This window comes from Solanum lycopersicum, chromosome 1 (genome assembly GCF_036512215.1).
Source record: "Solanum lycopersicum chromosome 1, SLM_r2.1".
Lineage (NCBI taxonomy): Eukaryota > Viridiplantae > Streptophyta > Magnoliopsida > Solanales > Solanaceae > Solanum > Solanum lycopersicum.
Window position 1 is genome coordinate 64,748,200 of NC_090800.1, and position 12,817 is coordinate 64,761,016.

The window sequence follows — 12,817 nt, forward strand, 5'->3', positions numbered from 1 at the left end:
CTTGCACTCAAATTGGCAATTTACTGGTCTCTCTCATGAGGACCCCACAGTTCACATTTAGAACTTTCTTGAGATTAGTGACACACATACTCCAACTGGAGTAAATAAATATTATGTGAGTCTTACCTTATTTCCCTTTTCTCTGTTGGGGGAAGCAAAGAGATAGCTGAATTCAGAGCCCGCTTACTCAATAACCACTTGGGATGATCTTGCCCATAAATTCCTCATTAGATTCTTCCCCTCTGGGAAGACCGCCAAGTTGAGAAGTGATATTCTTAGCTTTAGACAGAAAGGTGGTGAAAACATATACCAGGCCTAGGACAGGTTTAAATCAATGTTGATGACTTTCCCTCCTCATCACCAAGAAAATGAGGTTCTAGTGCACACTTTCATTGAGGGTTAAGAGCCTAACACGAAGATTCTGCAAGATTCAGTTGCAGGTGGACAAGCATTAGAGAAGACTTATTCTGAGATGTACACCTTAATGAATAGGATATCTTAGTGTAATCCGGAATTAAAAGGTAGTGGGTTAAAGCCAGTGGTACAGAAAAGCGTAGGGGTATTAGAGATTGATGATGTAATAGCTTTGACTAGTCAAATTTCAGCCATGCAAAACATGATTAATAATCACTTCAGTAATATTGCATTGGGGTAGCAAACTTCTCAAGTTAATGCAGTCCATAAAACACCAACTTGGTGTGAGATTTGTGGTGGGAGTGATCATATTGCTGATACTTGTGGTGCCAGTCCAGATTCAGTAAAATTTGTGGGTAATGAGCAAAGAGGAGGAGGCCAACAAAATCATGGGAACACCTACAACCCAAGTTGGTGTAATCACCCAAACTTCTCTTGGGGCGGAAATCAAAGTCAAGTTCAAGGTCAGAATCCGTACAGACTTCAGGGTAACACTCAAGGATATCAAGGGTAGATGAAAAGGGAGCAACCTAATCGACAATCTGGTAATATGAGTGTCGAAGAGATGTTAAAGAAAATCATGGCAGATCAAGCGCAATTAGTATCTCATGTGAGAAATAATCAGTTAGATACCTAGAATTTGGAAAAGAAATTTGGGTAATTTGCTAATGCCCAAAATTCTAGACCACAAAGAGGGTTGCCTGGCAACATCCTAAATAGGTCAATGCATTATATCCAAAGAAAAATGTTATCGAAGTGGTGAGTAAAGATGGTGAAACAACGGAGGGTGTGCCCCAGAACTAGGAAGAAGTGGCACCTGCAGAAATGGGGCAACAAATAGTAAGACCACCTCCTCCATTCCCTCAGAAGTTCAAGAAGAAAAAATAGGATGAATGCTTTGGTAAGTTTTTATCTTTGTTAAAACAAGTTCATATAAACTTGCCTTTGGTAGATGTTTTGCAAGGTATACCCAGGTATGCGAAATATGTCAAAGAAATTGTATCAAATAAAAGGAGATTTTTTGAATACGAGATAGTTGCACTTACTGAAGAGTCTAGATCCAGGATTTAGAACAGGTTACCCATGAAGCTAAAAGATCCGGGTAGCTTTACGATACATATTACCATTGGCCAGAGTATCCATGCGCGAGGTTTGTGTGATTTGGGGGATAGCATTAATTTAATGCCAACTTAGTTGTATAAGAAATGGGGGTTGGGCAGTCCTAATCCAACCACTGTAATTTTACAATTGGCTGATAGATCTGTGGCCAGACCTGAAGGAGTTGTAGAAGATGTACTAGTGCAAGTGGGATCTTTTATTTTCCCAGTGGATTTTGTGGTATTGAATTTTAAGCTAGAGCCTGAGTTCCATTCATCTTAGGTGCCCATTTTTGACCACTGGGAAAGCAATGATTGATGTAGCTACTGTTCAACTTTCTATGAGAGCTCACGATAAGGTAGAGTGTATAAGGAGTTATCTGCCATCACTGTAGTAGATCTGGAGCTAGTTGGTAAGCGCATATTGGCTACAGAAACTCTTGAACGAGTAATGAGTGGTGATGAGATCTATGGAGATGCTGAGGCACTGGAAATTGTACAGATGTTAGACTTGGCATGATCGAAGAATTGGGAAGAAGACGGGAACCATTGAACAGAGTATTAGGGCCTCTACCTAAGCCTTCCAAATAAAGAAACTCCTAAGTTAGAATTGAAAGACCTGCCAGCACATCTAAGGTATGCATTTTTAGGTGTAAATGATACTTTACCTGTTATTTGGTCTGCAACATTATCTGATGAATAGGTGGAAGCAGTATTGTTGATTCTGGAGAAGCGCAAGGTAGCAGTAGGATGGAAGATGTCCGATATCCAAGGTATAAGTTCAGCTTTGTACATGCATAAGATCAACATGGAGGATGGTTATAAAAAAAGTGCTCAACAGCAGCGAAGATTAAATCCTTTAATGAAGGATATGGTTAGAAAAGAGGTAATCAAGTGGTTAGATGCAGGGATGATGTATCCAATATCGGATAGTAAATGGGTGAGTCCAGTGCAGTGTACCCAAGAAAGGTGGGATGATTGTAGTAACCGAAGAAAAAAATGAATCGATCCCCACAGGAAGTGTCAGGGTGGTGAATATGCATGTAATATAGGAAGTTAAATAAAGCCACCAGAAAGGATCATTATCCGGTTCCTTTCATTTACCAAATGTTGGACAGATTGGCAGGTCAATACTATTGCGTTCTTGATGGACACTAAGGGTATAACCAGATTGAAATTGCACCTTAGGACCAAGAAAAGACAGCATTTACATGCCCTTATGGTACCTATGCCTTCAAACGCATGCCATTCGGGTTATGTAATGCTCAAGCTAGTTTTCAGAGATGCATGATGGCAATCTTTCACGATATGGTGGATGATTTTGTGGAAGTATTTATGGATGAATTCTCAGTGTTTGGTGAGTCCTTTGTGCTATGCTTGTTAAATCTTGACAGATTTTTAGCTAGATGTAAAGAAACCAATCTAGTTTTAAATTGGGAAAAGTGCCATTTCTTGGTGATGGAAGGAATTGTGTAGGGTCACAAGGTATCGAAGAATGGGCTAGAGGTGGACAAATCCAAGATTGAAGTAATTGAGAAATTACCACCTCCAGTATCAGTTAAAGGGGTTAGAAGCTTTTTGGGCCATGGAAGTTTCAATAGAATGTTCATTAAAGATTTATCTAAGACTACAAAACCCATGGTGCAGTCTATTAGAGAAGGAGGTGAAATTCAAGTTTGATAAGAACTGTTTAGAGGCCTTCGAAGTGTTGAAAGAAAAGTTAATCGAAGCCCCTATCGTTGTAGCCTTAAATTTGGATTTTTCATTTGAATTGATGTGTGACACAAGTGATATTGTAGTTAGAGCAGTGTTGGGACAAAAACGAAATAAAGTGTTTCACTCTATATACTATGCGAGTAAGACACTAGATGCAGCCCAAGCAAACTACGCCGTAACTGGGAAAGAAATGTTGGCTTTAGTGTTTGCATTTGAAAAATTTAGGTCATATCTTGTGGGAACAAAGGTGATAGTCTATACTTACCATGCAACCATCAAATATATACATAGACCCTTCGTATAGGAAGGTTACATAGCCTTCTACTTTTATTGAACATAAGTATATATATCTATATATATCTATATCTATACATACATACATACATATATATAAATATATATATATATATATATATATATATATATATATGTATGTATGTATACACACACACACACACATATATATACACACACACACACACACACACACACATATATATAGATATAGATATAAGATAGAAAATAGTCTTCAAAGATTGTCTCATTTCATAACAATCTAACACGATTAGGAATTTGGGCATAACCCATACATCAATGTAAAGATAGGCGCATATAGGCTTTATTTAATCCGTACTCAAATGCAAAAGGATAGAATGTAAGAGTCTTAAAACTAAAACAACATAAGCTCGATATTGGCATCGCCCTCGGACAATGAGGAGCTACCCCTACTTGGATGATCAATTATCCAAGCCTTCTTGAAGTCACCTTCCAGAACACTTCAACGACCGGAACCTAAAATGTGTAGGAAAAAAAGGAAGAAATAGGGTTAGTACGCCACTTGTACCAAGTATGAGACCATATGCACACATACTTTGCAATCATGCCAATGAGGAGGGACATTTATCAAAACATGTCATTTTATTCTATGAAAAGCCTTATGTATAATCAAGGAAAGTCATACAAATTAACAAGTCATATTCATCAAGTCAAAACAAATAACATCTTGTCAACATACTTTAGCCCAAAAACCAATATAACGCTACCATCAAGTAATTACATCACAAGCATGGATAAGAATTCATCATATAATGATAAAGCAAGAATACTACCCATGAATCCTCATAAATATAACAAATGCAATAACTAAGCAAAGCCCCATAACCTTACTCAATACAGTGACCCAACAAGAACCATGGCTAATATTCGACTTTACATTGCATAACCTTTTTAAGGATATATAACATCATACTTTTAACAAGTAGGCCAATTACATGCTCATAAGAGTATCAATCACCATATAGTACATTTATATGTAAAGTCATCATACTATCATATTTTGCATTCATTATCATATACATACATAATATCAACTTTCTAAAGCTTCCATCAAGGAACACTAGTGCAAGGCATAGGGTGAGTCCCATACCCCTACCTAGGCTAAGTCAAACCTCCCAAGTCACTTTAGTTAGTTCATCTTCATTTATTTATTTTAATTTTGGGAACACTTTCCTTAACCAACATAGACCACATGACCTAAGTGTGGAATCCGGTGTTGTAAAACCTTACACTGATGGAAGGAGGTCTATCGGCCAAAGTAAAACCAAACATAAACATCACTTTCTAGGTGGATCCACTAGCTAATCTTCCTATGGGGGTGACATAGTTCAAGAACTAAGAGATAGGTATTCACCCTCTACATACCACTTGGAAATCGGGGCCTCCTCTCATGGGAATCCATTGGATGAGTACACCTCTTTGGAGAAGTCAACACCACATTAGAACCATAGGGTGAATCTTCCTCTATGGAAATTCATCACCACCCATTATCAAGTTTACTCGGTGCTAAGTAAGTTCCTTTATTGAAATGTCTTTAAGCCTTTATTATCAATCATAGCTTAGTTTAGGTCATAGGTTCTAACCCTTGTATAACATCATCATCATCATATATCAATTAGAATTCCATGAGTATAAGTCCTATCATTGCAATTTACATAAGTGAGGTTAGCATATTAACATTTTTACATCATAATAAGGCACATTGATAGTCATCACCATTCTTATAACATATACACCTTAATCAACCTCACAACATAGTCAAGACATTTAAATTAAACATCATACCACCCTATCAATCCTAATACAAGGCATACTCCAATATCACACCATGACTTAATCACAATTAACCACAATTTGAAGCAAAGGATAGCGATCATAAGACTTACCAAGTCTTATTCGTAATTCATTACCAAGGTCCTAACATAAAACCTAATTCAACCCAATAATTAGGTATACATAATTACAAGTCATAATCAACATGATAACAAGACTATAATAAACACTATACCACAATTCAGTACTAGATCATAGCTTATAATAAGATATTTAGGTCAATTCACTTCTTAACCTATATCATATTCTCAATAACTAGAATGAAAGACTATAATTATCTTGAATTTGTTAATGATAGATATAAAAATATCATCCAATAGAAATTCAATCCACAACCAAGTTGATTGAACCATATACAACCTACTTTATATTAAATGAAATCTAGGGTTAAGGGTCAAGGGTTATTTTCTACAACCAATACCAAACCATTAAGTTATATTAATATTAGGTTTGGATACATGACAATTAATTAATATTATCCAATCTAAAACATATAAAAATCAATCAATAAACATAATTTTCGAGATTCAGAAGAACCCACATGAAAACCCAATTTTTGAAAACACTTTGATGGAACCCATTGAAGAAAGAGGTCTCAAAGGTGAATTAGATCTCATACCTTGTTAATTGATGAAGAATTGATGGTGAATTTTTTCCTTTACAGCCCCCAAATTCCTCCCCTAGCTAGTCTTCAATGGTGTCTTCCAATAGAGAGAGAAAGAAGAGGGAAGGACGAGCATTTGTTTTGTGAGTTATGTTTAGTCTAATGAGGGTTGGTGTCTTTATATGGATGATTAATTTAATTATTTATACTACCTTAAACCCCGAATTAACCACCTAACCCCTTAACTAATTAAATGAAACTAACTTAAAATTTGTAGGGAAATTTCACCCTCATAGACGAGACCCCGATCGATGGTTCGTCTTTGAGTCGGGGGTCACTGTACCCTTCCGTGCTGCACATCCGTCGTTCTCATAAGAGACTATGAAATTGGGACTCTTCAAATAAATGGATAAGTGTTGGTCTATTTATGGAATCTATTCCACGTCGATCAACACACACCCCATCGATTGACCCTTCGTGGGTGCACACTGCCCAGGCAGTGTTGACACCAAGGTGCAAGGATCCTCTTCAAGGGCCTTTGATTGGTACATGGGGAGTCGTATCTAGACCTTTTGACCATGAATTAACTTATACACTTATTAAATACCCTTCCACCAATTTTCATGGATTTCCAACTCCTAAAATCTAGTCAAATAGGCTTAGACACGCTAGTACCTCCTCAAACTAGTTTTCAGACGTCATGGATGTTCTCAGACATTTTAGTTCCTAGACTTCATGAAGGACCTATAAACATTAAAATAGGCCTTAAAACAATGTCTATACCTCATAACACCTATGTTATACTTTAAGACACGTCTTGGATTTTCGAAATGATACATTATCCCCCCTTTAGGAATATTCGTCCCCAAATGACATAAATCTTTAGAAGGAATGAATAGACTCAAGACTATTATCCCAACCAACAATAATACATAACAATATCAAGCATATAACTTACACAAGGAAAATTAAAACTTCAATTACCACACATAAGACTCAATATTACATTTATGAGGAAAATCCTTCTCACAAGAACAACATGATCTCAACATGATTTACCTGAGTCAATTATGCCAAAGTTCAACTTATAAATATGCTACATATATTTCCATAAAGACTCATCATATCGAAATGTACAAGATAACTCAAACAAGTCAAAAAGAAAAATTTCAAGTCCAAATGCATAACTTCACTGTAATTCACTGTAAGACTATGCAAAAATGCACATATGGCAAGACTCCACCAAAAATCAAAGCAAATTCAATTTTAGTCATGATTTTCATTATTAGTAAAAACTACTAACCTTAGTTATCAAATAGATGAGGGTAACGGGACTTCATGTTGGCCTCGGCCTCCATGTTGCACCCTCAACTAGGTGATTCTTCCATAACACCTTTACAAAAGCCACCTCTTTATTGCTTAACTTCTTGACTTGTCTATCAAGAATTTGAACCGGAACTTCCTCATGAGAGAGGTTATCCTTGACACCAAGAACATCAATAAGAAGAATAGACTCAGGATTAACAATACACTTTTTAAGCAAGGAAAAATGGAAAACTAGATGAACCGAAGCCAATTCATTAGGAAGTTTCAATTCATAGGCTACTTTACCAACTCTTGTAAGATTTCATAGTACCCACATAATGAGGACTCAACTTCCCTTTCTTTCCAAATCTAACCATCCCTTTCATAGATGAGATTCTTCAATACACCTTACACCTTCTTCAAACTCCAAATCCCTTCTCCTATGATCGGCATAAGATTTTTGCCAACTATAGGCTGTTTGAAACCGGTTACTTACGATATGAACTTTCTCTAAATTCTTACATAACAAATAGGGACCAAGAAGCGAAGGCTCACCCACTTCAAACCATCCAATAGGAGACCTACACCTCCTACCATACAAGGATTTATAGGGAGCCATGGATATGGATGAATGAAAACTATTATTATAAGCAAACTTCACCAAAGGCAAATGCTTATCCTAATTTCCCTTGAAATCAATAATACAAGCCTTAAGCAAATCCTCAAGGGTTTGAATAGTACGTTTCACTTGACTATCTGTTTGGGGATGAAAAGTGGTACTCAACTACTCCTTTGTACCCAACCCTTCTTTGAATGACCACCAAAACCTAGGTTTGAATTGTGCACCCCAATCCGATATGATGGATAATGGAATAACATGCCAACACAAAATCTCATCTATGAAGATCCTAGCATAATTTTCCACCGAATAAGTAGACTTGACGGGAATAACGTGAGCGAACTTGGTCAAACTATCCACAAACACCCATGTAGAATTATATTGCTTTTGAGTCCGAGGTAAACCCACTACAAAATCCATATTGATGTCTTCCTACTTCCAAGTAGGACTTGGATTTCTTGTAGTAAGCCACCCAATTTTTGATGTTTGGATTTTACTTGTTTGCAATTTGGACACTTAGCGACAAACTCCGATATGTCCTTCATACCTTCCACCAATAAATTTTCCTAAGGTCATGGTACATTTTTGTTGAACCCAAATGGATGGAGTAGCGGGACCTATGGGCTTCCTCTAGGATCCGGTCCCTCAACCCATCTATCTTGGGAACACACAATATCCCTTGGTACCTCAAGACACCATCCCCCCAAGGAGAATGCCTCATTAAGCTTGCCAAGGATCGATTCCTTCAACTACATCAATGACTTATCAAGGTGTTGTTTGGACTTCACCTCAACTACCAATGATGCCTCGGAGTTATGGTGGACCATGAAACCACCACTCAGAGAATCTTCCAATCTCACACACAACCTAGCCAACCTATGAACATCTTTCACTAGGTCTTTATTGGCTTCATCTATGTGTGACACTCTACCGATAGTCATGCGACTTAGAGCATCCAAAACCACATTTTCCTTCTAGGGTGATAGTCACCTTTTTTGTCAGAGATTTAACTTCTTTTGGGTAAAAAAATATTGGAGACTCTTATAGTCGTAAAGATATCAACATGAACACCATACAAGTAATGCCTCTACATTTTCAAAGCAAATACCACAGCCACTAACTGAAGGTCATGAGTTAGATAGTTTCTCTCATTCACCTTCAGTTGCCTAGAAGCATAGACTATCACCTTTTCATGTTGCATAATCACACACCCTAAACCCACACGGGATGCATGAGAATACACACCAAATCCCTTTTTACCCTCTGGTGAAGTCAATATCGGAGCGAAAGTAAGCCTCTCTTTCAACAATTGGAAACTTCTCTCACATGCCTCCGACCACTCAAATTTCTTATAGTTTTGGGTAAGAGTAATCAAGGGATATGCAATGGACGCAAAACCGTCCACAAACCTCAGATAATAACCCTCTAAACCCAAGAAACTCCTAATGTGGGTTGGAGTCAATGGTCTAGGCCAATTTTTCATCGCCGCCGTTTTCATTGGATCAACCTCAACTCCGTCACTAGAGATGATATGACCAAGAAATGTCACCGAACTAAACCAAAAATCACATTTTCTATACTTGGAAAACAATTGATGTTCTTTAAGTACTTGCAACACCACCCTCAAATGATTCATGTGATCACTCTCAATTTTTGAATATACCAAGATGTCATCAATGAAGACAATGAGAAATGAATCTAGGTAACTTTAAAACACCCTATTCATTAGGTCCATAAGTGCCTTCGGAGCATTAGTGAGACCAAAGGACATTACTAAGAACTCATAATGACCATATCTAGTCCAAAATGCCATCTTTGGTATATCCTCACCTCTCACCCTAAGTTGGTGATATAGTGACCTTAAGTCAACTTAGAAAAGTAGCTTGCCTCTTGGAGTTGATCAAACAAGTCGTCAATTCTAGGGAGAGGATAATTGTTCTTGATTGTGAATTTATTGAGTTGGACATAATCAATACACATTCTTAAGGACCCATCAATATTTTTCTCAAACAAAACCGGAGCACCCCATGGAGAAATACTAGGTCTTATGAAGCCTTTGTCTAGAAAATCTTTGAGTTGAGCCTTCAACTCTTTCAATTCGGCCGAAGCCATCTGATAAGAAGGAATTGAAAGGGGATTTGTATCTGGTAGCAAATCAATACCAAAATCAATTTCCTATTTGGAAGGAATACCAGGAATATCATCAGGTAAGACCTCCCGAAATTCATTCTCTATAGGGACCGACTCAATAGGAGAAATTTCGGAGTCTAAATCATGGTCTCTTACAATATGGTATAGACAACCTTTATAGATCCTTTTGCATGCTTTTAGACAAGAGATGATACTAACTCTAGAAATAGAATTTCCCCCTTTCCACTCTACAATGAGTTTATTTGGAAAGTTAAACTTCACCACCCTTTTCCTTCAATAAATATAGTCAAAAAAGTATGCAACCAATCCATACCCAAGATGACATCAAAATCAAGCATATCAAGTTCTACTAGTTAAACATAAGAAACCCTATTGGGCAACATTATAGGACAATTTCTATACACCCTTTCTACAAAAACTGACTCACCCACCGGAGTAGACACAATAAAAGGTTCATGCAAATTATCGGGCAAAATATTAAACTTTTTGGCTACTAGAGGAGTAACAAATGATAAAGTTGCACCGGAAGGCATAGACATTAATAGAGAAAATTTTCAACATACAATACACAACGTCGGGAGAGCTCTCTTGCTCAACCCTAGAGCGGAGAGCATAGAAGTGGTTCTTCTTTGGAGCCTCATTTGAACCACTTGCTTGAAATTGACCCCCCTTTACTTGAACCTTCATATTAGGGCAATCCCTAACCTTGTGGCCACTCTTGGAAAAACCAAAGCAATTGCTTTTTCCAACCAAGAATTCACCAAATGACCCTTTCCACACTTGGCATATGTAGGCTTCTCACTGGGTGAGTTTCCACTCCTTCCCTTTTGGGCTCTAGGTTTAGTCACTTTATCAGCCCGAGCCTTAGGAACTTGGATGGAACTTGGATGGAACTTGATCAGAAAACCGCTTCTTAAATCTAGGCCTATCTTGTATCTCAAGCCTATTCTTTGAAGAACCTCCCTTAAAATATCTTGCCCTCTTAGCAACACTACTCTTACTCTTAGCCCTTGTCTCTTCCACATGTTTGGCATGCACCATAAAAAGGAAATTTTTCATGTTGTCATGTAGCATAGCTGACTGACACTCCTCTTGCAAGTCATCTGACACCCCGTTATAAAGCGGCTCATTTCATCTCTTGGATCGGAAATCAAAGAAGGAGCATATTTTGACAATATAGTAAATTTCAAAGAGAATTCATGAACAGTCATACCTCCTTGGCGAAGGTTGATGAACTCCACCATCTCCCTAGGAAAGAACCTATCCATAAAAGCCTTCTTGAAGATCTCCCAAGTCACCGGACCACCCCTTAATGGCCTATTATCTCTCCATTGGACTTACCACACTTGATCCACATACTTGAGTTGATAAGTGGCTAATCCAGCCTTCTTTCTAGTATACAACCCCATAAAAATAGTATTTTGTAGACTTCATAGATGAACTCTTGGGGGTCTTCTTAAGCCTTAGACCTGTAGAAAGTAGGAGGATTCATCCGAGTGAAATCCCTTAGTCGGGAGGCCATAGTAGCAACTTGTTGATGATGACGGGGTATAACCTACCCCTACTTGTATGATCAAGGATCCAAGCCTTCAAGTTGCCTTCCAAAACACTTTAAAGACAGAAACCTAAAATGTTTGGAAAAAGGGAAGAAATGAGTTTAGCACGCCACTTGTACTAAGTATGAGACCATATACATGCATACTTTCAAATCATGCCAATGAGGAGGGACATTTATCAAAACATGTCATTTTATTATTTTAAAAGCCTTATGCAAAATCAATCATACAAATTAACAAGGCATATTCACAAGTCAAAGCAAGTAACATACTTTTCAACATACTTTAACCCATAATCCAATGCAGCCATACCATCAAGTAATTATATCACAAGCATGAATAAGAGGTCATCATATCAATATAAAGCAAGACTACTACCCATGAATCCTCATAAAGCCAACAAGTGCAATAACCAAGCAAATCCCCATAACCTTACTCAATTAAGTGACCCAACAAGAACCATGGCTAATATTATTCAACTTCACTATTTTCATATACATAAATCTCTCGTGACCCTGAGCCACATTACAACCTTAACAAGTCCCGGTTAATCTTTGAGTATAATACATATTAGTATTTTTCTTTTTTGGAGAGTGAGATGATTTGATAATAAATCCGTCAATGATGACAAATAATGTTGTGAGTAAGCGAAATATTACTTGGCGCGAGAGACACTACTTGCAGGAGGTAAAGTGATACAAAAACGTACATATAATATTACGAGGATGGGTGCATGAAGTTGTCTTAGCATGATTGAATCAATAGAATGTCATATAAGGAAACGTGAAGAGATGATGATAGAATCACGCTCTAAGTAGTGTCCAGGTCTAGGAGTTCACTAGATATTGTTCGAGGACGAACAAATCTTTTATGTGTGGGGTAGTGATCCTGGGCATACTTACATGCTCATACCGCTATTTATTCCTACATGAGAGCTTGGTTCGAAGCCGATGAGTATATTAGTTGTGCAGGAAGGTGAGCTGAAAGAGACTTGCATTAAAAATAGCAAATATAGGCAACAAGGAAATCTAAGGACGAAAGAAAGAAAAGTGAACTGAAGAAATGCAGCAAAGGCATGTGCCTGTCAGCCTAGCGACGCGAAGAAGGGAATGAAATATTGAGAGGGAAGTAATTCTCAAATAGAAGACTTTGTGTCAGCTCCGCGTCGTGCAACTGAACGCCAAAG

The 12,817-nt window shown here is 37.6% G+C and overlaps 1 non-coding gene across 1 annotated transcript; it reads right to left on the minus strand.

The window, feature by feature from the left end:
• Positions 1 to 256: 256 nt before the first annotated feature.
• On the minus strand, positions 257 to 363 carry LOC112940788 (small nucleolar RNA R71). The gene has a single exon (XR_003245054.1). It is a non-coding gene; the product is annotated as a small nucleolar RNA R71 (small nucleolar RNA).
• Between the last annotated feature and the right edge of the window lie 12,454 nt (positions 364 to 12,817).